The sequence below is a fragment of the Lichenostomus cassidix genome, chromosome 1, assembly GCF_008360975.1.
Source record: "Lichenostomus cassidix isolate B80296 chromosome 1, HeHo_3.0, whole genome shotgun sequence".
NCBI classification, from domain to species: Eukaryota; Metazoa; Chordata; class Aves; order Passeriformes; family Meliphagidae; genus Lichenostomus; species Lichenostomus cassidix.
The window spans coordinates 107,831,092-107,857,587 of NC_139479.1; the positions used below are offsets into that span (position 1 = coordinate 107,831,092).

Sequence of the window (26,496 nt, forward strand, 5' to 3'; positions counted from 1 at the left end):
TTTAATAAATACCTCAAATCAGAGATATAATGAAATAAAATACTTAGCCATGCTTGGAAAAGAAGTTAAAATTATCTAGTGAACAGTAAGTCTGGGGCAGAAAGCCTTATTTTCACTTTAAACAGCCCTTGCAAAGTGAACCATTGTGTTTGTCCAGAAGCACAACTTGTGCAGGAATTGTTAGTGAAATTCTCTTCGCTTCTCATGTGTGAGAAGTCAGGCCTAGCTCATCAAAACCCTCCCTCTTGGCCTTACAGATCTCTGATGAATTTTGAAGCATCAGATCAATGATATGTTATCTTTGTTTCAAAAGAACAATCCTCTGTGATCATTACTGCTGTGCTAGCTGATCATTTTAAATTAACATAACACAAACCAATTTCACGAAATCAATTCATATTCTTGTCTCCAGAGCTCTAATTTTAAATGTGGCAAAAGTGGAGTCAGAAAATGGGTATTTGTAGGAAGAAGGTGCCTTAAATTTCCCAACCAATAACTCTGTTGTGGGCTGACCATTCCTGGGCTTCAGGTGCCCACTAAAGCCACTCTTTCACTCCCCTGCTCACCTGCACAGGGGAGGGGAAAGATAACTAAAGGTTCACGGGTTGGGATAAGGACAGGGAGAGATCACAAACTGATTATTGCCATGGGCAAAACAAACTCGACTTGGGGAAATTGGTTTGATGTATTGCCAATCAAATCAGAGCAGGATAATGGGAAATAGAACATAAATCTTAAATCACATTCCCCCCACCCATCCCTCATTTCCAGGCTCACCTTCACTCCCAATTTTCTCAACCTCCTCCCCTCCAGCAGTGCCGGGGGACAGGGAATGGGGTCTGAAATCAGTAAATCACACTGCTTGGCATTGGCCCTGCTGGACATGGGGGAAGCTTCCAGCAGCTTCTCACAGCAGCCACCCCTGTAGCCCTCCCTGCTATCAGAACCTGGCCAACCCAACACATCCTCCATTATCTCATGGTGCTTTTCAAATAAATGAGTTCATGTAACTCACAACTTCTAAAGGGATTTGAAGGTTATTGCATTCCATTCATTTCCAAGCAGATTGGATACTAAATATAAAAAGTAATGACTCAGAGCTTAACTTTCCTGAATCTGGAGCTGAAATGGTAAATATTTAATGAGGGAAACTCTTTCCCAAAGTTTTGTTCTTCTTTGTCCTTCTCTGTAATAAAAAGTAAAATTAATTTCTGAGCACACAGCTGTCCTGGTACCACACTCATGGATAATCATGTTCCCATACTATAGATGCACAATCCCCATCCTGCAGAAACCTGTGAGGATAAAAATGGCCCTGACAGAGACAGTGAGAAAATAATTGAAGAGCTACTGTTCGCTGTGGAAAAAATCACCCAGAGATCCAATCTTTCCTTTCATACAATGCAATGGCTAAATGGCCTGAAAAAGCATGTTACCATATGCTTTACTGTCTTGATATCACTGGAACATTTCCAAACAAAATATACATATATACATTATGCAGATTACAGTATTTTTTAAAATGTATATTACATATGTATATATATAAAATTACCATTCATGTACTCAGGAGCAGAGGACACAGTGCAGCATTTGTCCTTCAGCCTGCTTCTCAAACAGGGAAAAAGGCAAAGGCATGAGGCTGACAGTCCTTGTGCTTTCCTTGCAAGGTCTGAATAGCTGAATATAATTTGTTTCTAATTCGCATTGTTAAAAGACACTTACCTAGAAGAAAAAGCTATTAGGAGGAAACAGACGATGCTTTGTGCATAACCAAGCGAACAAAGGAATCTTTTCACCAGGATCCATCATCCCAAGGAGACGCTGCAGCTCCTCTGGAAAATCTCTCTCAGAATAGCACAATATCTTTGGCTCAAGGTAAGAGATAAATAAGGGTGTGCCAGCAGGGAGAAGTGTGAATAGGGAGTACAAAGGAGCAAGTACAAATAAAATTGCCGAGCTGGATGTTTCAGCTACCTCTCCAATCAACTTCCCACACTGTCAGATCCACACAGGCCTCAGCCCACATCCTCGGTCTCTGAATGATATCAAAGACACTTTTTTTTCCCCCCCTTAAGATGGTAAAATAATATTTCATAGAAAGTAGCTGGCATAGAAACAGCAAGTCTCCACAAATCTTTATTGATCCTAACAGCTCCCTGCCAAAAAATCCATAGGTACTGGAAGTCCAAAGGAGTTCCTAAAACATCTTACACGTAGGAAATAACAAGGGTGTTCTCTAAACCTCACCTCCCCACTAGGAGATAACATCGGCTGGGTTGGGGATAATCTCAATTCAACAGCCCCTGGGGCTCAGATTGCCTGTCCTGCTTCCTACCTGGCCTTCCCATGGCAGCACAGCCATGGTGCAGCCTTTGGCACAGAAAGTGCGCTCAGATAGCTCAGGGAGTGCACTCTTTCAGAGATTCCCATCTTTCAAGAAGCAGCTAAAAGAGTACATCACTAGTAAAAGACACTGCAGAGCACGCAAATGAATGTACACAGCCACCATGGGACATACTGAAGCTGTCTGACCACTGAGGGCATCCTGAAGATCAGCATGGTGCAAAACTCACTTTGTCATCTGGTGTGAGCTAACTAATGTTCAGCTTCTGAAGCTGAATTGCCAGAGTAATTTGCTTTAAAGATATCTTAAGAACATCTGGAGTCACCTGACATTCAAATATCTCAGAAATATGTTATGGATGATGCCATGGCTATTCTTGAGATGTTTACATTTTTCCCCTCAAGTATATGGCAACTGGAATTTTAATGATGTGCTCTGGTTCAGATCTGTCCTAAACAGGTGAATTTGCATCCAGAATTAGATTTTAGTTTAAGTTCTACAACAGATATAAAAGACAACCCATGAAGTTCACAAAGACATCTGGATTCCCTTAAAAGTTACAAATGGTTGAATATTTCAGAGATTATTTCTAGTTCAAATCTAGGGGTACTTTCTAGAGAACATTTGTACCTGCAAAAATGCAATTTCTCAATAACTTGCACTGCAAGCTTTCCTTACCTTTTGCTTTCCAAGTTCTGTCAAGGTGAAACAAGAATGAATACCCTCTTCATAGAGAGATAAAATGTAATTTTTTTTCTTATAAATATATTTGTACCACAAGAGTCAGGATGCTTTGAGAAGGCTAAGTGGATGAAAGCTGCAATTTTTAATTAACTGACTGTTTTACCTAAGCATGATAGGAAAACAAGATGTTTACATGCTTTACTTTTCTAACATGTATTTCTCTGCATTTGGGGGAGGGCAAGAGGAAGCTTGGGGAGTGCTAGAAGGACCCAAGAGGAACAATCTTAATGGAACACTTATAGCTTCATTTTACCCATCAAATGATGCCAGCCTAGGTTATGTCTGTTGGATCTGGATTCCTTGGCTAGGAATCTAACATTTAATTCCTTTAATCTCTCCCAAGACAGAGTAATGATGTTACCAAACCCTTCCAAACCTTGTGAGCTGCTCACAACAATATTATTAGTGTTATTACTTTTACTCTTCCTTGCAAAAAATGGGTGATTTGGGAGTCCAGGCACGAAAGTCAAAGTGTCAGAGATACTCAGGGGTGCTGCTGTCTGTTTCCTTCTGCAGGCTCAACAGCCACTGCTTGAGCTGAAGAGAAAACTGGTTTTTGTATTCCCAGATGGAAAGTTTTCTGTGGTGCTAATTAAATAGTGTGCATGGCTCCAGGTTACAGCAAGTCACATATCACTCACGGTCTACTGTTGATTGTTTTTGTTGTTTAGCTGTTTGAAAATCTGTCTGTCTAAGGCAGATGCAGCACTTTTTGGAAGATCTTTCTGCAGCACCAGTCATCCTTACAACTCCAAGTAAGTAATACTATGCCTCATTATGTCCTTGTGCAAAATGAGAGAAAAAGGATGAAATTACTTTTACGAAATTGTACAGCAGAACAGGGAAAAATCCCAATCCCTCCCTCCTCTCTTCCAGCAGCCTCCCACTTGCCCTGTCTCCTGGGCCAATTTGAGGACAAGCTGGGTGACTCTGGGCTTGCTGAAGTGCTTTTGTTTGTATTGTCTTGTCAGGAATTTCATTTCACAACATCACATGCTACCAACACAAGCGTGTCATTGCAATTTAACATGCATTTTGCTGGCATGTTCTATATCTCATTAAAGTCTCATCTCCTTAGCCAATACCATATGCTACTCATCTGTAGCAAAGCTCTTTAAGGTAATGAAAAAGTATAGTTGCAGTTGAGAAAGGAATTGTCGACCAGCAACCTACAGATATCCCAATTCCACAACGCTGCTGAAAGAAATCATATTGCAAGAACAATAGTTTTTAAACCTCTAACATCATTGTCTTACAGGAAAAGAGTATTGGGCTTAGAGATGTTCCTAAGTCATTCCAGTGCTCTTGCAGCATTCTCAGACCACCAGACAACGCTGTGTCAATGTGTAGGGCAAAGATCAATTTCTAACCTTGTTTGTTTCAACTGAGAAGAAAGTTATGCTATGCTGGACATCTGCTTTCAAAAATACTTATTAAAATATTCTGAAAACAGTTTGAGACTATTAAGCTACCTTATTAAACCTGTTGCTCGGTTTTCTTTCACCCAGATTTTTATTGCTTTTATTTTAAGTCACGATAGGAATTTTATCTATTTTTCTGATGACAGATAAATATACAGATAGTTTTTAAAGTGATAGTTTTAAAGGAATAAAATATTAGTCATAGCAAATTTTATTTAGTCATTATGAATTATAACTAGTCATTATAAAACAAAAAATAAAAGAGCTAGTGGTGATAGAGGTTAATCAGATTCTGTCCTCAGACGTGTGAGGATAACTATGAGAAATCAATGGGAAAAGCAGCTGGATTAGGTAACAAAGTAAGTTTAGAGACAAGAGCAGAAGGGCAGGCTCTAGCTGCTCAGAATGGCTGCTGATGGAGCAATACCTGTCCCTCTGCTGGTAGGGAGACTCACCTGCCCCAGGCACTGCTTTGAGCCCATGCTGGCTGCAGTCACCAAACCCAAAAGGTAAATCTTCACAGGTCACTGACAATGAGAATTCCAATAAAACAAAGATAACTTTTACCCCTTCAGTATTAATAACAACTTCTTCAAGCCATGTATCTTGACTCCAGTGCATCTCTAATTAAATCTAAATTAAATTTCACCGAGCAGAATTGCCAGGGCCTAATTTTTAGACTGTGATAAATCCAGCTTCCTGATGCTGACTACATGTTCACTGAAGACAAAGATCCACAAAGAACAAATAAGTTTGGCCTTTCTTGGTATGTTAGGTCACATCAGAAGAACTGAGCCAGTACCTTTCCTTAGACAGGCAGTACATTTATATTTAGGCAGACGTTTTAATTGTACATACCACAAATTATGTTTGGAGCTAAATCAGAGTTCTTAAGATTAAAAAATAGCCACGTATTAAAAATTAAACTTTTCTATGTTTCTTTGGTGGCAGCTTCTTTAAAATACTTCCTTTTCCTACGTCTTCCTCTATTAAAGTTGAATAAATGTGCTAATGGTTGCTTTATTAATGGTTGTCTTGGTCTCACAGAAGTTTTTTCTTTCTTTCTGTTAGCATAATCTATCTTTTACATGCCTTCTGTCTGGAAAAAATTGCACAGAATTAGATGGACCTTTATAAAAGAGCACAACTTAATGTTTAGTTTTAATTAAGCAGTCTTTTTCATTCATTATTTTTTATCCTAAGAGGCTCTAAATCATAGTCTGTTTCTGCCTGAATATACATAGATTACTGCCTTATATTTATATATTCACTTTGAACAAACTTGGATGAAGCTTAAAAAATTTCTGAGGATCACATCTAAATTATTACTCATATGCTCCTTTTCTGTAAACACTGAATGAATAAAGCCATTTTGCCAGTGAAGCCCTGTAAAAACTGATTACCATTTCATTAATCACTGACAACAAATTAGTATTGTGAAAACAAGCTGTCTGCATTCTTATGAAAACACCACTTTCTCTGCAAAATTTAGAAGATGACTGATGGTTTCATGTGCCTCAGTTTCTGAATGCCCAGCCTGAAGCTGAAAAGCCCAGAGTCCCAGCTGGAAAACAAGGTTCTCTAGATGTAGTCAATGGATGAGTGTAATTTGTGCAGAGTGTGGTGGTGAGGAGTGTGGTGATGCTTGCAGCTCCTGCCACAATAAAAGGTCACTTCCCTGGCTTTGCTTATAATTATCATTCTTCCTTACAGCCTCTCTGAAGCATCTGCCTGTGCTTTGTTCAGGCTGTCAGCTCCTCTAAAGTCCTTAAGCAATCTTGACTATTAATAATTAGCAATTATTCTGGATTTATTATATAAAATGATTAAGAAATTTCTATTCCAGATGTCTACACAAAGCTATTTCCCATGAATGATGCTCCCCGAAAAAAAAATAGGAGTGAATAAATACCACACATCTTTTATAAATAATAAGAAACTGATTCTTAAATAAAGATGCTTACATCTGCCTCTTGCTCCAGATGGTGCAATTTAGCTGCCTATGTTGGTTTTGGTTTTAAACAAATACTTAACCCACCAATTGTCATATCAAGAATTCTCTGTTTCTCACAGCTGAAACCTAAACTGCATTGCTGCTTTAATTCTCAGAACAGGGAGCTTCTTCTCTCGCAGGTCAAAAGTACAAGGAAAAAAAATATTTTTAATATTTCAGTGCAGCAGCCACACTTGTAAAATTGCCTGATACTGTACCCCCCTGTTAGTAGCAAAAAAAAAAAAAAAAAATCAGGCAGCAAACTTAATCTAAAATTCCCACAAGGTCTCACAGCGTGCAGAGAGTAGGGCAGACCTGGAGCAACTTTTGTTTCTCCTACATCACCTGATCACTGAGTTTACATTTCTCTTCCAGCCCCGGGGAATCTCAGCTCCAGCTTATAGCAAATCCTTCAGCATATATAGCAACTCTGTGTCCTTGCCCTAAAATGTGCCCAGGAGGAGGCAGTGAGCAGGCTGCAGCTCTCTGCCAAGGACAGACAGGTGCTGATGCTGTTTTCCTAGGAGAACCACTGTGGAATGGCACAGCTCCTCCTGGGAAAAGCAGAAAAAAACCAAAAAAACAGTGTGTATGGGATGTCCTGCAGGAATATAAAGAGCACAGCATGCGTAGTTTGACAAGGTCCTAGCAAAGTTATGGCCCAGATCCACCACGTGAGAGGAGTTTACACATCTTTGGATGAGATTCACCTGTTTGCTGGCATAATAAGCAGGGATGACTGAGATATCCCTCTGCTATGCCATGCTGTGGTTGTAATTTTTGCCTTGAAGCTTTATTGCCAAATAACATATTTTGAAACAATACTAAATTCTAAAATGTTATAGAGTTATTTCACTTTGATTTTGTAAAATTGTATTCTTATAAAACCAAATCCTCAGACTGATTTTAAAACTTGCAGTGGTCTTGAGGCTTTCATAATAAAATCAATGTGTGGTTTGAGTGAACTCATTATTAGCTAGAATAGAAATAGAGTAAGTGAATGCTTTTCCAATTATCATGTTAAAAAAGTGATTGGAAAACTCTGGTTTCAGAAGCTTGGGGGGAAAAAATTACAACTGCTTTCCACTATTTAAATGAAAAACTTAAATCTATTTCACTGAATTTTACTCTTGGAGTAATTTTGGAGTCAGAAGTAATTGGAAAGGTAAAATCTAAATGAAGCTATTTTTTTATTTATTATTTCTTCATATGTTTCTTTACTATTATTGAGGGTTTCATTTTTTTTAAAATTGGTTTCCATTTGATTTTTTTTTTTTTAATTAAGATAAGAAAAACACTTGGAATAACTTAAACCTGATTTGATTTACTTCTTCTTTACCTGAGCTGATAAGTACTTTTATTATGAAACTTTCTCAAAAGATAACAATCTCTTTACTCTCATTTGTCCAGGAAAAATAGCACAGTGAGCAGGGTGGCCACAGCTACCTAATTTTGAGGGTGTGTGCTGAGTATCCAGAGGTTTTTACCACAGTGGACATTTGCTCTGATTTTAGCTGAAGCTACTGGCAGAGCTGTTTCAAACAGGAGTAGCCCCATGATCCCTAAAAATATGCAACTAAGAACCTTGCCACTGTAGGCAACCAGTGAGCAGGAGATTTGGGATCACATTTTAGACTGAGATTATCAAAACTTAGGTCTATTCCAAAGTAATTTTGATACAGCTAAAACATCTAACCAAAACTACTGGAATGCCTTAGTGGAAATCCAGTAATTCCCCAGGCTGGTAGTAAATCCAGTAATTCCTCAGTCCTTCTTAGCACCTCCCTGTTTAAATTAGTAGAACAAATAAGGGATGCTTTAAGAAACTCTTCCTGGCCACCTCTTGGCTGTTAGTATAATTTTTGCACCTTTTGCAGGTGACTGGCTGTAGGAATGTGCTTTGAAAAATGGAGAACTAGCACCTCTGTGGGTGTGAAATGGCAGGAAAGAGCATCCCTCATCCGCTCAGAGGCTCCTGCCAACTGCACGAGAGTCCTTCTTGGAAAAGGGGCCTGGGTCTGATGGAGCAGTCACAGTTCATGCTGGAGATGTTGGCAAAATTCTTTGCTGTGGGCATCATTTTAACTTACTGACTCTGACAGACACCTGTGCCTCTGTGCCTGGGATGATTAACTCTGCCTAAACACAAGTCGATAGCCTTTGCAAAACCAGCTTAAATTAAAATCATACTCTCCCCGGGCTTTTCGTACAGCCAACAAAGAACTGTAGCCTGAATGTTGCTGTCTTTCTGTGAGATTGAGGGGTCACATCACTAAAACAGAACTACATTTAGCAAAGCACTGCCCTGCTTGGTTCTGTATGCTCATGCAACATCAAGTTATCACCATTTGGTTGATATACAGTTTTTATAAATCTGCTAAGCCATTGCTAAGCTGTCAGTTCAGACTGTTTCCTCTAAAGCTCAAAGATCCATGACTGCAAATTATGGGGGCTTAGACTCCACGTTTCCCAACACACTTTGACAGTGTGTCCCCACCATTCTTGTTTCTGAGGCACTTAAAACCCTTTTACAGCCAGTGAATGACATCTGAAGATACTGTACAGTACCAAAATCCTCCCAGATACAAATAGCCAATTATAAAATGCAACTCAGTGTTGAATAAATTCTTTGCTGACCCTGTAGGTAATGAAGTGATGACCAAAGGTGGGGGTTTCATTATCTGTATCATTACCACAGCTCATATGACTCCCATGTTAATGCCAGCAATTAGTTTGCTCAGATTGTCCATGAGAAATTTTCAGTATGAACCTTGCTAACTACATCCTGATCACTTTGTTCCAGCTTTCCAAGACAGAGACATAAATACTGTGAATGGCCATATATCTATTGATTATGAGCTTGCACAGACTCAACACCCACACAATAATAGGACATGTCCAAATAAGCTTTAGGATCCAAGGCAGATCAGGCATGCAGCAATTGTACCTATCAGCCTCATTAGCTAACCCTGACCATCCTTCATGCTTCACAGAAGTGCTTTCTGCATTTTAAAATATTGTTAATGGGGAAAAAACGTGTTTGGGATCTCAAATTATTGCTACTGTGTAATGTTTTTCTAATGTGTTTCTATGAGCATTGGAACTAGCTGTTCACACATAATTTGGGTTGCTTTTCTGAGCCATCAGAGCAACTCCTACACAGGACAGTGCTGTACCAGGTGTGGCTTATACAAAAAAAAAAAAGTGCAACAGAGAAGTGCCTAGAGACAACCTTTAGAGGTAGTAAAAGATGAGTCCTTTCCTTTAGTCCCTGTGCTTTGTTACCTGAGGAATCATCAGGAGCACAGGGTTACTCCATGTGGTTCACGAGCCTCCTTGGTAGTGAGACTGGAAAATGACATTAAAACTGATCTTGATGTGACAGCAATCACTTTTCCTTTTTAAATTCCAGTGTTTTGACACAGCTTTTCATCACACTGAAATAAAAAGCAAGCCTATTAAAAAAAAAAAAAAAAATTGAAGGGTGAGGAGTATATTCAAATATTTGTTTCGGATGTATCTATTAAGATGACAGAATCCTGCCATGTAGTAGTGAGGATTCTGTGCCCTAAAATGAACAAAAGTAGTATGCAGGGAGATTATTTTACTTTGTTGCTGTTATTTCATATAACACACAAACAGATATATATATAATACATAAATTTACGTATACATGTGCATGTGTGTGTATATATATATACATACAGATATATATATATGTATACACACACACATGTGCATATATATATATATATATATGAATTTTTATACATATATATCTCCAGAAATTTTTTCACCAGAAAAATAACTTGAGCATGTCTGAGCCTTCCAAATATCAGGCCACTGCTGTAGTTGCCAGGCTACAGATCACCAGAGTTCTTAACTTCCACTGCACCCATTTCAGCTCCTGCAAAACAATATACTGTAATGATGTGAAGGGGAACATATTTCAACAAAATTTCAGCTACCTTTAGCAGAATTGCTTCTGTATCTTTCTAGACATTGCCATAAAATAAGAAAAACTAAATACAACAGAAAGTGTTTTTCTGACATTACAAGGCTATAAATAGGACAGTGCAGCATAAAGAATGATGCACTAAACCAGAAGTCCAACTATTATTTTAGGTATTATACATGAAAGTACCCCTTCTGGTCTATCTCTGCTTGTAAAAATAAACCATTGCAATGCCTGCTTTCAACGTGTGGTCCTGCCTTGGTGCCTGTTTGAAGGTGTAATTTGGCAGGTCCTTTAAACTGAGCTCCTAAGTGGCCATGCTTTATGAGTGCTCCCCTCAAGAGCCAGCTCCAAAAGGAAGAGGAGAGAGGAGCCTGTCAGTGAACATAGAGTTATGGCTAAATCTGAGATACTCTGTGATATAAGTTACTGAAAAATGAAAACAATCTCGCAGAACATCATTGTGCACGGCCAATGAGCCATGAGAGATTTGGTGGGTAGAATGAAAGGTAATACAGCACTGTAATAACTCCAACAGCTTAAGGACAACCTGTGAACTGAAAGTACATAACAGCTGCAGTAAACACGAAGTTTGAATGTCAGGAAAGGTCTAACCTGCACTCCTTTGAAACAAAAGGTGTGCTTCATCTTTTAGTAGAAGTTTGATCTCCAATAGCAGACTTCAACTTTCAATTCAGGACTGTGGCTGATGCTAAAAAAAAATAAATAAAAATTACTTTACATACATGTAGAAGTAAAAAAACCACCCCGATTTTGCCCTTTCATTGCTGCTCATCAGGATTCCTTTTTCTTGAAAAAGACTCATTGTTGACTCACTATCTTTACTTAATGTATACCCCACATACACAGTAACAGAATGTAAAGGTTCACTCAGACAGAAACAACAGCATGGATATGCACTGCCGACATTTTCCCTCAAAAAATTTACATTTGAAAAATAACTTGCAAACAAATAAATGCACATTATTTTCTGGCCAGCAGGGTGATGTTCTCAGTCTGCTACCCTTACTCCATGCATGGAAAAAAGTAAAAATAAAACATTTTCTAAAGCTCTGTTATAAATTAGGAGCTTTCAGACAGCTTAGAAGGGCTTGTTTGCAGGAACTCATCTCTCATAAAAGGCTTGTTGCAGCTCTAGGGAGGAGTAAAATAGCTGCTGATGACATTCAAATCATGATCTGTCTTCTCAGTCATTAATTTTAAATATGATTCATACTCCATTATGCTCTGGAAACCAAAGAAATTATCCTTTATTGTGTCTAGCCATTTTTCATCACTATGTACTCATAATGACCAATTTTACTCTTCCCTTCTGGTATGTGCTTGAAAATGTGCAAAAATTAACCCCGATATTTACATTTGCCTTTAATTCAGCTTCATAAGGATTTTCCAATGTAAATACATATTTATACAATACAACATTATTATTAGCATTCAGCATCTATAAACAACATTAGCCTTTAAATTGCTAAATATTAGGGTTCATAAATTAGAAACAAGTCCAGGTCAAACTTCAGGGAACGAGAACTATTGAGCTTTATCCTACTTAAACACAAATACATACAAAAATATACATTTGAATGACTGCCTAAGTCTGTGTGCATTTTAATAACCATTGAAGTTAATTCCAATAAGTGATGGCTTTGCAATAGTCATACTCCAATGCAATATCAATGACTTCTTTTGTTCTTGGTTTGATTTGGTTATTTTTTGAAAAGCAGAACACAAAAAAAGATTTTGGCTCAATTTTCAAAAATCCAGATGCAATTCCTTGTTTCAGCAACGTGACTTTGGACAAATCACTTACTCTGTGACTCCAAATCCCACCTGTGAGATGGAGGTTTTCATTATGCATTTCCAAACAAAACAGCGATGCTGCACAAAGCTGAGGCATCACTTCCTTCATGTTTAAGGGAGAAGGGTACATCCTCCTACTTTCACCTAAGTCGAGGCAAAATTCTTCCTCCAAAGCCTGTATGAGAGATTATTCTGCTGTAACTCCCATTAATCTTTATTCCCAGGGGTCACTGTAGTGGAATATTATATTTAATGTGCCTCCCTCCCTGCCCAGGTCCACATTCACTGAGGAGCTGCAGCAGGGAAGCACAGAGTAACTCTCCATCACTACAGAATTACTCAAATAAATAATGAGATAAGATCATTGAGCTAAGTCTCACAGCACACAGCCCAGTTGGATAAATATCTGATGGATTAGGATGGAGAACTAAATACTATTTATTATCACAAGCTACTTATTAAATAGTATCACAGCATCTCAGACTGTGCTGAGCTGGAAGGGACCCAAAAGGATCATTGAGTCCAACTCCAGGCCCTGCACAGAACCATCCCCAAGAGTCACACCATGTGCCTGAGAGCTTTGTCCAAACATTCTTGATCTCTGGCAGCCTTGGGGCTGTGACCACCACGCAGGGGAGCCTGTAAGCAGGGCATGGTGTGCAGCATCCTCAAAGACAGTGTAATTTTCTTTCCTGCCTGTCCAGCATAAGAGTTCTTGGGTATCAGAGGTTGAGTGCATTGCTGCTGATTTCTTAAAAAAAAAAAAAGCCTCATTACTCTTAACATAATGTTGATGAAATCAGGACATAACAAAGCTTGTAAAATCCTGGATTTTTTTTTTTTCAGAGTAAGGAGAATCAGGAATTACCTCTGCCAGTGAGGGATAGTAAATGAAACTAGGCAGCTCATACAGCTTGTCACATGTGAAGCAAATCCCACACCTCCCACAAGTACAAGCTTCAAAGAGCACATTTTCAGCTTAATCACTAATGTTCAATGTTAAATTAGGTTATTGATGGATTGCAAGTAAATATGAGATCTGAAGTGGGGAAGCCAGCATGGCAAAACCTTAAAAGTGCTACAAGAAAAGAGGGAAGATGCACAGGAATGAGCAGGGGGATGTGACCTGAAGCAGCTGTGGCCTGAAGGAACTGGATTTTCCTGAAGGTTTATCCCAGAGGACTGTGGCCTGTGGGAAGGACCCACTCTGTGAGGAACAAGTAGGAGCAGAGAGGAGTGATTACAGACTGACCTCCATTCCCCAATCTTGCAAGATCCACATAAATTCTGAGTGGAACAGAAAAATACACAGATCCAAAGAGTGGCATCTGTAGAATCAAGTAAGAGAGCCCATGAAAAAAGGCAGGAGTTCTTAGAACCATTATAAAGGTAATTTAATTAGCCTTCTCTCTGTTAAGCTTTTTCAAAATGTGTTTGGCAAGAGCCCTCTTTGGCAATTAATTGATTCTAAACCATTCATTGTTTCAAAGATTCATTGCCAAGAGAAAGTGACAATAAAACATGACTAAGGAGATATTCTAGAGAGAAAGGCATTGTTGGACCTGTGGAAAAGGCAGGAGTTGTGACAATATGGTATTTGGCATAATTTATAAACTGCCACTTCAAGTTCAAAATTACTCAATAAAGCAAGCTTTTTCATGATTCAGTTTAAATTTTGCCATTTCTTCACAACTGATGGATTCTGTCGTTTAACCATTATACTGTTTATTTTGAAAAACGGAAAACAAGCTACTAAAATAGTCATCTTGGAGTAAAACTAAGTTACAATTTTATTCCAAGAATGCTTTCATAATATTTAGGTTTTTCTCCTTGATTTTCCTTCTGTGCATATATTTGTTCCATCACCCATCTACTTAAATTCAATGCAGTAGCCTATCATTCAAGCTTAGGTAGGCTTAGGTAATTAAAGTTCTTCTAACAATTACTTTAGGAACAGAAGGCTACTTTTTGAGGCTGCAGTTTTGTTAGAAATTAAGAATAAGGACTAAAGAATTAGTTGAGGATAGTCTGTGATACCAAAGGCAGCATCCTGATAACTGGAAGTGCATTAATGACTGTAAGAAGTGACCAGAAACAAGGAGGAGGAGAGCAGAAACAAGCAGCCAGCAGAACTCCAGCAAAGTTAAACAACCAGGCAGTTCAACAGAAAAGCTAAGTCTTGCTCAGCTTCCTCTGCATTATTATAGATTAGACTCGTTTATATCAGAAGACAATTGATCCATACTGCATTTTCCTGAAGGAAATGCAAAGGCATCAAATACTGGCTACCTGATAAAGCAAAGGCAAACTCATAAAATTTTCTATGACAATTTTTCTTATGAGTTTACATAATGTTAACCAGCCACAGTAAGTACTTCCCATATCAATTTTGCATTGAGCCTTACCTCATTCCTCAGAATTTTGCTTTAAAGAAAACATGTTTGCATCATTTGAAGGAAAATATTGAAGCTGTTGTTGAATTTATCTTAAATAAATAATCCAAATCCTCATTTAAAATTGTCCCCATTTTGATCTCTGACTTGTCAGAGAATAACTAATCAGCAGAAATGCATCTGTGCTGCCCAAGTAATTGGCTGACATCTAAAAGTCCCCCATACTTTGCTATCATGTTGTGATATCTAACTTTCTTAAAGCACAAAATCTTAACCCCCACGGACATTTTGTGCATTAAATTAATTAAAACACCACTAGAATAACAAGCCACAACCTGTATAAACAAATAAAGACAACTTAATTGCTGAATAGAATTTCTGAGCTGAAAAATATTATATAGATTTTGTATATCTGTTCTCATAATTTCTCCAAGAGGTAGATTTCAGATTGCAAAGCAAGCAAGCAGTGTAAGTATAGCCACTTTCCCCTCACCTTTTTTTTTATCTTGTAACAATTCTATCACAATGAATGACAGAACTGAAATGAACACTGAGGTAATACATCATGAACCAATGAATGAAATTTAATGTCCTAAAGATGGTTCAGCATGCCTGAACAAGAAAATTGTTTTAATTATAACACTTGTGACCATTAAGTTGTTTACATTGTAGATATTTACTGTGATTCTTCAGAAAGCTTTAAACAACCTAAGTTTGGTAACGTTTGCTAATCTTATTAATCTAAGAATTTTTTTTAAAATAACTGAGATGACTGGTGCTAAGAAATTAAAATGAATTATATGGAAGAGAATGTATGATACAACTCAGCTATTGAAATTGCCTTAGTATTGTTAGCAGTTACAAACCATTTCTCCCAAGTGTTCAACGTGTATTTCCAGAACTATTTTGGGTACTATGCACAGTTAACAATAATGCTGGAATTCTTCTGTGAAGCAGCTCAGGAAAAGATATTTGGATAGCCATTTATTCAGTGTCAGCCAGGATCCTGGCAGATTGGAAGGCCACATGCAGCAAAAATCTTGATGTACATAACCTGACATAAACAGCACTCCAGTTCCCAGAAAAATGTAACCAGAGACCCACATTTTGCACTGGTTCACCTCCAATAGATTATATGGAGAAACACAGCACATAATATGCAATACACTAAATATAACGATTACAAGTTTCTTGTATTTTATTCTTTCCTTTTATACCGTTCTTCAATAATGACCACTTTTGAAACAATATTTAATTCATGAGTCGTAGAACTTCATAACAACCATGCCACTGATTTGAAATGGTTTTGCATCAAACTTGTGTTTCAGCTTGGAACTGGCCCTTGTGTACTCAGCTTTGGCTTAATCCTATCTACTTTTGTATTAGGGAACGTTTGTATCAACAAGGCAAAAGCTTTGCAAAAGAAAACCCAAAACAAAACCCAAACAAATCAAAAAGCAAACAAACAAACACAAACAGAAAAACCCAAATAAAAAAAGCTGTAAAATTCTCTTCACCTGTGCCATTTCTCTTGCTGTTATTAATGTATACCAAAAACCTTTTAAATTGCTAGAATTATTTTTTCAGTGAAAACATCATATAAAATATCGGGGGGGAAAAAAACCCAAACAAACGTGGATAGTATGGGGGGAAAAAAACCCCTCTATTTTTGTTTAGGGGAAAATGTGTTGCTACAGTAAATGTTATTTGTATTTTATTTTAACACCTAAAAAAGGGCTTAAGCTGACTTCAAAACCCTCCTATACCTCACATGCACTGAGGCCATATAGAACCATGGGCCATGGGCATCAGATGGGGGAGAGGGGGAATCCCAGATAAACAAACCCCATAATTATGTAGTTTGCTGAGTGGGAAGCTTATTTCACAAGAAATTAAGGAGTTCTTTCTAAGCAATTGCTAATGTTCTTTCCCTTTAACAGAGCGTAGAAGGGTCTCGGCATAAAGAAATTAAGATGTCAGTTTCTGATGAGTCTCCTAAACACACTAAGAAAGAACAGTCATTTTCTGTGTACATTTTGGGTGTATATCCTGCCAGTTTCTTACCAGGCTGCTCAGCTGTTAAGGAGATATCAGTTAAACAAAATTTTGCTACTCATAAATGTATATTTCAACTCATGAAGAGGAGCCCTTGCAAGCTTTGCTACATCACAGAGTCTGAAGAACTAAATAAATAAATAAATATGTTCTTGGCATATTTGCTGTGCTGAATGCCTCAGAGCCTATGGATCACTGGATCAATCCCAACTCCTATGCTTTCCATCTTCTGCTTCTTCTTCTAATCTATCACCTTCTGCTGGAAACCACTGGCATGTTCTGACCTTCTTAAATACTGATATAAATCCTACTTACATTTTCTCCCCAAGCACAGAGACTGCTGTGCACCACAATAACACCATAAACATATATAAATATATATATATATATATATATGCATACTTCTGGATATAAATGTAATCTCTATAAAAGCAGTAGTGCATTTGCCTTTTATTCAGCTTTAAGCAGAAATTCAATAATGTACTTGCAAATATCTGCGTATTGCTCTTGGCAGTACTAAAAATAAGTCATTTGGATTAAACATTTTCAAGGAGAGCATTTTATAACTTAAATAATATTATTTTTGTTCAAGATCCCATTTGGTTTAATGCAATTTGTCTGAGATCTTGTACTAATTTCTGTTCCCAGCATAGCCTTGGGAAGATAAAAATATTAAATACAATTCTTTGTGGGTTTTAAAAAATCATCTTGCCTTATTTAGAGTAGATTATCACTACTCAGTGAGGCCCATGTACCGATAGCATTCATGATTTTATGTGTAAGAAAAATACCAAAAGAATTGTGTAACAGACTATATTCTATATAGGTAGCTATTGAATTGTAACCAGTATCATAAAATATTGTCACCTTCTCATTTTCTTAACAGTTGGAGTCTTTTGCTCAAATAAACTGCTTGGTCAAATAAACTGCTTTCTTACATCTAACAAAAATTATTGCAGTAACTGCTAAATCAAAAGTTTAATTAAAGTTGCTAAACTGAAATGCTCTTCTAATTGAAAGTGTCAAATACAGAGTAGTCCAAAGGTATGAATGAGGAGTAAATTACAGGTAGGTAAAAAGAGTGACAAGTAAGGAGCCCACATGGATAATTTGATGTTTATAAACTGGATCTTAATATACTATGGGTTTTGCCTTCCTATTCTATCTTTATTGCCTTCATGAGGTGTGGAAGTAGTGACTGGATTTTCACTTTTATAAATGCAAGCCACATACTTTCTTCAGAACTTATTTTTGACAAATGTAAGCAAAACCTGCTGAAAATTGGCCTCAAATTTCCACCTTCTGTTTAACCCTCTGTTAAACATGTATAATTCTCTAGTGAAACTTAAGAACAGAAAGAATATTGTTCTTTCTGCTAGTCTATCAAAGACTGGGTTGCTTCCATAGAATGAAAATACCAGGGTTTTTGCATAGTTTCTAAATATATTAGAATCCATGTCTTTTATCAGTTATCGGTTTGCTTCTGACTGGTAAGACACCAAACTGATTTTTAATTGTAGCCTTGAAACTTAGAAATGGAAAGTAGAAAAATAAGTGAAACAAATCATCTCTTGAAGAAAGCTGAAGGCAGTTCTAAAGTTCAAGAAGCTTTTCAAAAAGGTAAAATGAATATTACCTTCGTGAGAAATGTCTATTCTGGTTATCCGCAGTTAAATCATGAAGAGTTTAGCTGGAAGAGTTAAGAGTTATATGCTCAGAAAACTGTAAGAAGAAAATAATATGGGAAAAGGTTAACATCTTGATAAAAATTATGGGCTTTATTAAAAACTGTTATATATTTTTATATGATCAGGTATAATTGACTACTATGGCAGGTAGTAAAAGAAAAATGAAAATACTTGTTTCATCTGTCAGTATCTCGCTGCACCAGAGACCTGAAAGAAACTTAATCATGTGTGTCTTTGAACTGAGTTAAATTGCTGTGTGAAATAAATCATTTTTGCTTTCAACGCCTCTGTTCTATAGATAAAAGTATTGTATTCAGGCTGGTTTGCCTTGTTCAATAATATAGAAAAAAATTGTCCAAGTTTTAGACTCACCTTCACCTCTTATGGTCTAAAACTTTATTTTTTTTTCAGTTGCATATTTTCATTACTAAAATAATTGAATTAACATACAATTGAAAAAGTGCAATATGGTCCTTGAACCATATAAGTCAATCTTTTATGAGTTGTGTACTCCTACTTTGGAGAAATACTTTTCTAGAAAAATACTGCATTAGTGTAGTCATTAACAGCAATTTTATAGATTTTTTTGCTAAGCCTTTAAAAGACCTTTTTTTTTCCTCCCAAAATTGACTAAATAGATGAAGCCAATGGGAGTAGAGTATCCAACTTATTAAAGATCCTTGAACATCTTGGTGTTCATCAAAATAATCAGATGCTTAAATTCCTTAAGGGATCTGAATAATTCTTTCTACAAACATTTATGACTGATCTGATGTATAGGAAAACTTTCAGTGCAGTTTCTGTATAAAGTTGTTTTCATAAGCACACTTGGAATAAGCTATGCCTTTCAAATCTCCTGCATTTTTAGAATGGTTCCTCAACTTTCTTGTTGCTGTGAAATTGTTCCTAAGAAGCTTTTACTAGTGAAGCTCATTTCTCCTTTGGCAGGGAAATGACTCTATACTGGTATTAGGCATATTCATTCCACTGAGCAGATTTCCTATTTATATTACAGAAGCCACAGTCAAGAGTTTGTTTTTTAATAAATATTTCGAAAACTACAATGAAAAAAAATGTTTTTGCCCTCTGTATCACATATATATAATACACCTCATATAAAAATACATATACTTTTCATTCCAGATCAGTGAACCAAATTCTGGCCTGTAGTTTTGTAACATTATGGTATCATGAAGACTTTCACACAGGGAAAATAAATGGAGCTGTTTGACTTTACACATATATTTGTAGCTGGTTGAAAGAGCTTTGCCAGTTTATTCCTACCAATCTATACATTATTAAATACATACTAAGTATATTTTAATATTTTGACAATGGTATTACAATACACACATTAAAGATATACACTTCATAGTATCATATCATACCTACAGTAGGAATTAATTGTGAAATTGCAAAATATTTTCCAAAAGGAGCAGTATCTCTGAGTTTGCAAGACAGCTCAAATAATATGAACCTTGGCTTCTATGGATCTTGTTAGTAAATCCTGATCTTTGAAGCATTATCCTGTGTTTTTCAATTGGACTCGACTCACTTAAGGTTTGAAAGTATCATCTTTTCTGCTAGCTGCAAAAATTGATGCTAAGGTTTAAAGAGCAGAACTCTGGGAAAGATGAAGAGGAAAGCAGAGATAGAAACCAGCTGAATCCTTTTTTTCTGGATACAAACAAGTATTGAAGGAGCTGTGTGAAACACCTCCAAACAAATGTATCTTAATGTCAATATCAAATTATCAACTAATCCATTCTGTTGTTACCTGCGATGCTCTGAAAATACAAAAAAATGAAGAATTGCTGATGACGACAAGTACGTCCTGTGAATAAGTTGCTCTCTCAGAGCACTGCCAAGATCTGAAAATGGCCAGATTGTGGGAGCTGCAGGCTGTCTGCTTTGTAGATGACAGGTATCCTGAAGAGAACAAAGTCAAACGCTGCACCACATGTAGGCCTGAGATATGACATTGCTGGAGATGTTGTGTGCATTTCGTGACTCTGACAACTGCAGGGATAGCAGACTGGAGAACAGAAATTATAGAGGTGTATGTCCATTTGTTTTGGGGAAAATTTTCAGCAACATTCACTTATTAAGGTGATAATTCAACTTACTCTAGAGGTCTCTCTTCTCCATTTTAGAAATATCTCATAATTATATGTTTGCATAATTTTTCTTTCCAACTATATGACACATAAATGTGAATTATTTCTTTATACATTTTTGTTCAGTAAAACAAAAAAAATTGGAATTTTGCATGTTCTAAAAATAATCCCCATTAAGGAAAAATGTTAAATCTCTTTATAAGCTGCAGGATAATAAATAACTTTTATGACAGAAGGTATTTCCATCCAGAACACCTTTTCAGAAATAGTTTTGTGAAAAAAAATACTAGGAAGTGCTGGAACAGCATAATCAAAATGCTCCAGGTCCTTTGTGATCATACTGATTATACAGAGGTGATGATCAGCATCCAAGAATTAGTAGAGGAAGCTAAAGAGTAAAACAAGGTGTTGTTATGCCCTGCTACTTTTGCATTATTTATTGTTGGAATCAAGAGAAAGATAATCAGAAATGGACATAACCCATTTTGTGTGACCTTCATTTTGCTGGTGATATTAATCAGCGATGGAAATACACAGTTTTGTTAAAAAAGGCAAAACAAATGCATATCTGTTCATATTCCAGTAATATTTTTTATAAATTTCAAGTCTTTTTATTTATCTAGAAAATGATAGGTGCTGTAATAGTGACATCAGGCATAAGCTGGCTTTAAACAACAAAACTCCTTCAAAAACTTGAAATGCTTTTGGCTGCAGAAACATGATCAACTCTGACACAATAATAGCAATTTCCAATACCTTTTCTCCTTTAGAGATATTTCTGAAATACCAAAACTGTGAGGAACTTTGCTAGAATGCACTGCTTATATCAGGAAGGTCCTTCTAATAAAATGAAGAAAATTATCACTGTTTTCGAGAAGTGTAAGAAGCGCAGACAATCTGAACAGATGAGAGATGAAATGTGAACACAGTTAGAGGACAACTTCCACAACAGCTTCAGCCTAAAAAGAAAATGATAGGGTGGGCTACTGAAATCAGATAGAAGAGTAAGGAAACAGCCTCATCGTCACCAAGAGGAGCAAAAATCCAAGCCCAGAATAGCCAGTGGCATGTGGTGCAGAGTTTTGGGGGAACACAAGGTAAGCACAGACATTTTGGAAGTATTGTATGACTTTCTGTATTCAACAGGATCAAAAGAATTCCCCCCAGTGTGGATTACATTTTACTTCTGAATGTTGGTTGATCTCTCCTTACAATCTCAATAAGAACAGCGATTAAAAAAAATGACACCTCTAGTATCACAAATAAAGGGCAGTGCTTACTAAATGTATCTAATAAGAACTGCAGAACAAAATGGTTGTTTTGCATTCTGAAACTGTCAACAGGATTTTGGAGACTATTTACTCAGGTAATCAATAGCAAAGCAGACCTTACCATGACAACTATCATATCACAGATGTGGCACTTTCTATAATCTTTGGAGTGGCCTTTTTTAATAGTCATTTAACTTAAAAGTCGACTTGCTACCTGGTCTTCTCCCAAAAAAATCTTAAAACAAGAATTGAAAGCATTAATTCTATTTTTTTTTCCACAATTAAGGCAGCCAGCTTGCTAGGGTGTATGTCTGCAAACCTAAGGATCTTGGGATCCTTATGTGGGTGAATATATATCTTTAACACTCTTGACACCACTGTCCTTGTCACCAGAGCTACAGCTAGGATAATATCTTCTATTATCTCCATCAACCTAAATGTTATTTTTCCTGGTTCATATTTTCACCTGCAACACTCCCTGCAAGCTGACTCTCTACAAAGTGTTTGTAAAGCAAGTAAGGGTAAGATCATCAGGCCTTAGGTGCATGGGGGACAACTTTCATTAGCTTACATATAAACTATGAGAGGAATGCACAACTTGAAAAAAAACCAAAACCAAACAGAACTGATAACATGTGAGTTAAAAGCCATTCACGAAGAATCAGTGGATGATTTATATTAGGGTTCTATCTGTGCTCCATCTAGACCAGCAGGAGAACTGTAGTTGGTATAAAAATGAAAGAGAAACAGTTCTGAGTATTATGCAAGTGTAAGAAGGAAAAAGAGAAAAATTATAGTGTTAAAAACTCTCATTTTAATAAAAACATGCGAAGTTCTGGAAGCAGAATTGGGCTTTTGGCAGGGGAGCCAGCAGGCTGAATTTAAATGTTAATTTTGATCTGTAGTGCAGAATGCATTTGGTAATAAAGGTTAGATACAATTTTTTGTAGCAACTATCCCATCAAATGGTGTGAATTATATCCTAATTAGTTTACAACACTGTAGCTAGTCCATCTTACAAACAATTAGCTGGGAGATTTTCTTAGCCTAGCATTTGATATGAGTACAATAATTTCTATCTTTTCTTCCTCCAGTCCCCTTCATTTCTTTCCTCTGCTGTTTGCAGCTTAAGAACAAAACCTCCAGGATAAAAACACCCTGAGTACTGAAATGACATTAAAGAATACAACTTACCAAATAGTAGCCTCTATCTCCAAGCCAAGTTAGCCCAATTACTTGTCAGATTACAGCATCTGTGATTGATGCACATTATACATTTTGTGCAAATATCTATATAAAGTTTATAGTGCTAATAATGGGAAAATCCTGATTCCGTATTTTGTGTGGGTCTGAGAGACATGAAGAACTGCATAATATTCTTTAAGATAAATTAATCTCTTCCATTGTTCTATCATCAATTGTCTGTTGATATTTCAAATTCACAGAGTCTACATTTTAATGGTATTGTACTGTGTTGTACAACAGCTTTTGGGCATTATTTACAGAGAGAAACATTTCTGCAAACGCATATAAGACATCACAAAATAAACTTTCAGGAGCAATTGCTTCAGGCTGAAATCTGACACAGGGAAATAAACTTATCCACAGTAAAAGAAATTTAGTAGGCATTTCACTGAGAATAAATTTGGCCTTCAGTTTTAAGATCAGAGCAAGAGTTACTTTAACTTAAAAATTAAATACAGCTGGTGACAGGATATTCCAAGTGAGAATAGAGATGCTTTATGATGACTTGTTTTGCCAAAGCAGACTCAAGAGGGAATGGGCAATACCTGTGAGGTGCCAACTGCTGATGCTGTAAGCAAAGACTGAGTACAAAGCACTCATAACCTTCCAGAGTCAAGGTCACAATTTAATTTGTGTTCAGAACTGACTGGCATCATCATCAGTACACACTCTCAAATCAAGTGATTTAAAAATATATTGTTCTGATCAAGAGAAAAATTAGTTAGAAGAGAATTAACAAAACCATGGAAGGAGAATGTCTTTTAAAGCTACTGATAATTACTCAAATATATTTTGGGACAGAGATAAAAATAAAACTTGGTCACAATTGCTGATGCAATTTTGTAATTACAAGTTCTCACCTTCACTAGAAGACTTTTCCTGGTATATCCTGATGTATCATTTGTGGTTTTATTCCATGAAATCCCATTAGCAACACACAGCCAGCCCATGATCAAAGTAAGTTCTTATTAGGTGTGAACCATGTTTTGTGAGTTGGGCTTGGCTACAAAATAGAAATTCCAAATTTAAACTAGTCCTCCTGCATGTTGGCTGTTACCAACAATAACACCAAAATATTTGTTGATTTTGAAATAAAGAACAAACAGCTTGTGGGTTCTCTAATTAATGGTCTGATTTTGTGTTGATTCACTAATATTTACAGTGCGACTCATTGTGCAACTCTTAGCTGCAAAAAGTTCTTAAGAAAATAATTCTCTCATCCTTTCTTTTAGTGACCTCTTTCTTGAAAAGATAAGTGAGCCAATAGAGTTAATATCTTGACAGATGGGTAATTTCATTTTTCCTTGTGTTAGAATAAACTTTTGGACTCCTTAATTAATTTTTTTATACTCTTTGCAAAATATTACAAGATATAAATGTCCAGTAAAATCACAACTCCTACTACATGATATACTGTAGCAGCTTCCTTGGAGTTCTGCAATCTACAATGTCAATAACGTCTAAATTAAGGTGTTTAATCTGATTAGGGGCAGATTAAGAAAGCACTGACATGACAGAATTAGTCTAGACTCTTAATTATCCATGGATTATGGCATTTGTCTTTCCAAATGAGTCTTACAAGTGAAAGTGCATATATTAAGGAAACAGGTAAGTACTACGCAAAGCAAAGTTGCACTGCCTTGTATTATCACCTCCAAGTATCCTTCTATGATCGTAAAATTAATGCTACAGGCCCAGCAAATCACTGTTAACCAAAGAGAAGTCACATATGGTTAAACTAGGAATTTGAGCAGAGCTTGGAGGAAGAAGCAGCACACAAGCCTTATCAGCAGGAAAGTGATATAATTGACTCCAAGAGGCAATTATAACAAGAATATGAGGTTTATCACAATTTTTTCCCTATTTCTCTCTACTTCTTCAAGAGCCTACTAAGCCTTTTCCTACCCAGCCTACTTTCCCAGGAGAAATGAAAGCAATATGAGGGAAGTTAAGGTCTTATGTTGTTATTTTTCGCCACTCATCAAACCTGGCATTGCTTATGATGTTCTTCCTTCTCAGTTGCAAACCCAGTAAGAAGATGTTTTGTCTTAAGGAGAAGGTAATGCCAGAAAATGGAACATTTAAACTGGAAGAATCCCATGCTATAAATAAGGCTTATTAAACTGGAGCTCAGATTATTTCCCAGGTGGCAACATTTTCATACTTATGTAGTCCATCGTGTATAATTAAATGAAAACCTGAAGAGAATTATGCATCTATAGGGGCAGAATTCTTATTCCTGTTCTACTTTGCTAAATCAGAATATAAGGATTACAACAGCATGACCTTTCCTTAGTTAAACTAGTGAAAAATACAAAATTATTCCTTTTTTACACAATGAATGTATCAATCTTAGTCATGCTGTGAAGAAAAAACAGGGCTTGTAACTCTAATTCTACTCCTGCTTGGCCCAAGCATGCTCTCTTTTTTTGGCTGTGTGTAAATGTGCACTGGCAAGTGCTCATCTTTTGCAGACTGAAAATCAAAACCACAATTTCTACCCTGAAATAAAAATAAATCATATATTCTATTCCAGATTTGACAGCCTTCCCTATAAGGACACATAAAAAATTGGGAGTTATTTAGGCCACATCCCACGAATCATCTTGCATACTCAAATGTCAAGCTATATTTTGCATGAGTCACTGACTATCTCGATTTCTTTGGCAATGTTTTTCTCCAGTTGGATTTGTATCCCAAGTCCATGCACTTTTTCTTCTACTACATGGGAAACCTTCACTCTCTCATGCAAACTCTAAGGGAAAAACTATTAAAAAAAAAAAATCAAACAAAAAACCCCAACTGAACTGAACCCCATACAAAGACCATGAAGTAGCAAATTTGAGAAAATTGTCTCATTTGCAATTAGTGACACATGGTAGCTGCATGCTTAGTTGGATACCAGATACCCCAGTGACACCATTCATACACAAAGCTGGAAGACATCCATTTTTCTTCAAATACATGTGAAATGCAGAATCCAAGCCTGCAATAATTTACACTTCCCTCTTCACTGAGTCTCTTAGCTAGTCTGATCCTCCTTGCCACCTTGATATAGGCAAAACACCTCTAGTCTGAGTACTTCAGGCACTGAAAAACTTGAGCTAACATGAATTTAATTCTCCCATTCCGTGTTGTAGTTACAAGTGGGAGGTCTGAGCACCACACTGTCACCTTTTGGGACCATTCTAGGGTGTAATTTATAACGGTGGGTATGACATGGCCAAAGCTGGTGTGTGGTCAGACATGTAATTAAGTAATTCCATGTGAAGCCCACATTCCCTTCTTTTGCTGCTCCTGGAGGAGCATGGGTGCAGCAGAAAACGTAGGCTCATATTTTCCATGGCTTTTGAATATAATCACTGGCAACATTTAAAATCTGTGACAATTTCTAGCTCGTCAGAAAAGCTTAAAAAAAATGGCATAGCCACCTCAGGAGAATGCCTTTA

The 26,496-nt window shown here is 36.8% G+C and overlaps 1 long non-coding RNA gene across 2 annotated transcripts; it reads right to left on the minus strand.

Annotated features, from left to right (window-relative positions):
* Positions 1 to 1,105: 1,105 nt before the first annotated feature.
* Positions 1,106 to 11,153, minus strand: LOC146445506 (uncharacterized). 2 transcript variants are annotated; one of them, XR_014855216.1, is made up of 5 exons: positions 11,076 to 11,153; positions 10,303 to 10,412; positions 9,791 to 9,853; positions 2,673 to 2,843; positions 1,106 to 1,186 (listed from the first exon to the last, which is right to left on the minus strand). It is a non-coding gene; the product is annotated as an uncharacterized LOC146445506 (long non-coding RNA). The 2 variants fall into 2 exon arrangements; XR_014855220.1 differs by having other exon boundaries at positions 1,109 to 1,295.
* Between the last annotated feature and the right edge of the window lie 15,343 nt (positions 11,154 to 26,496).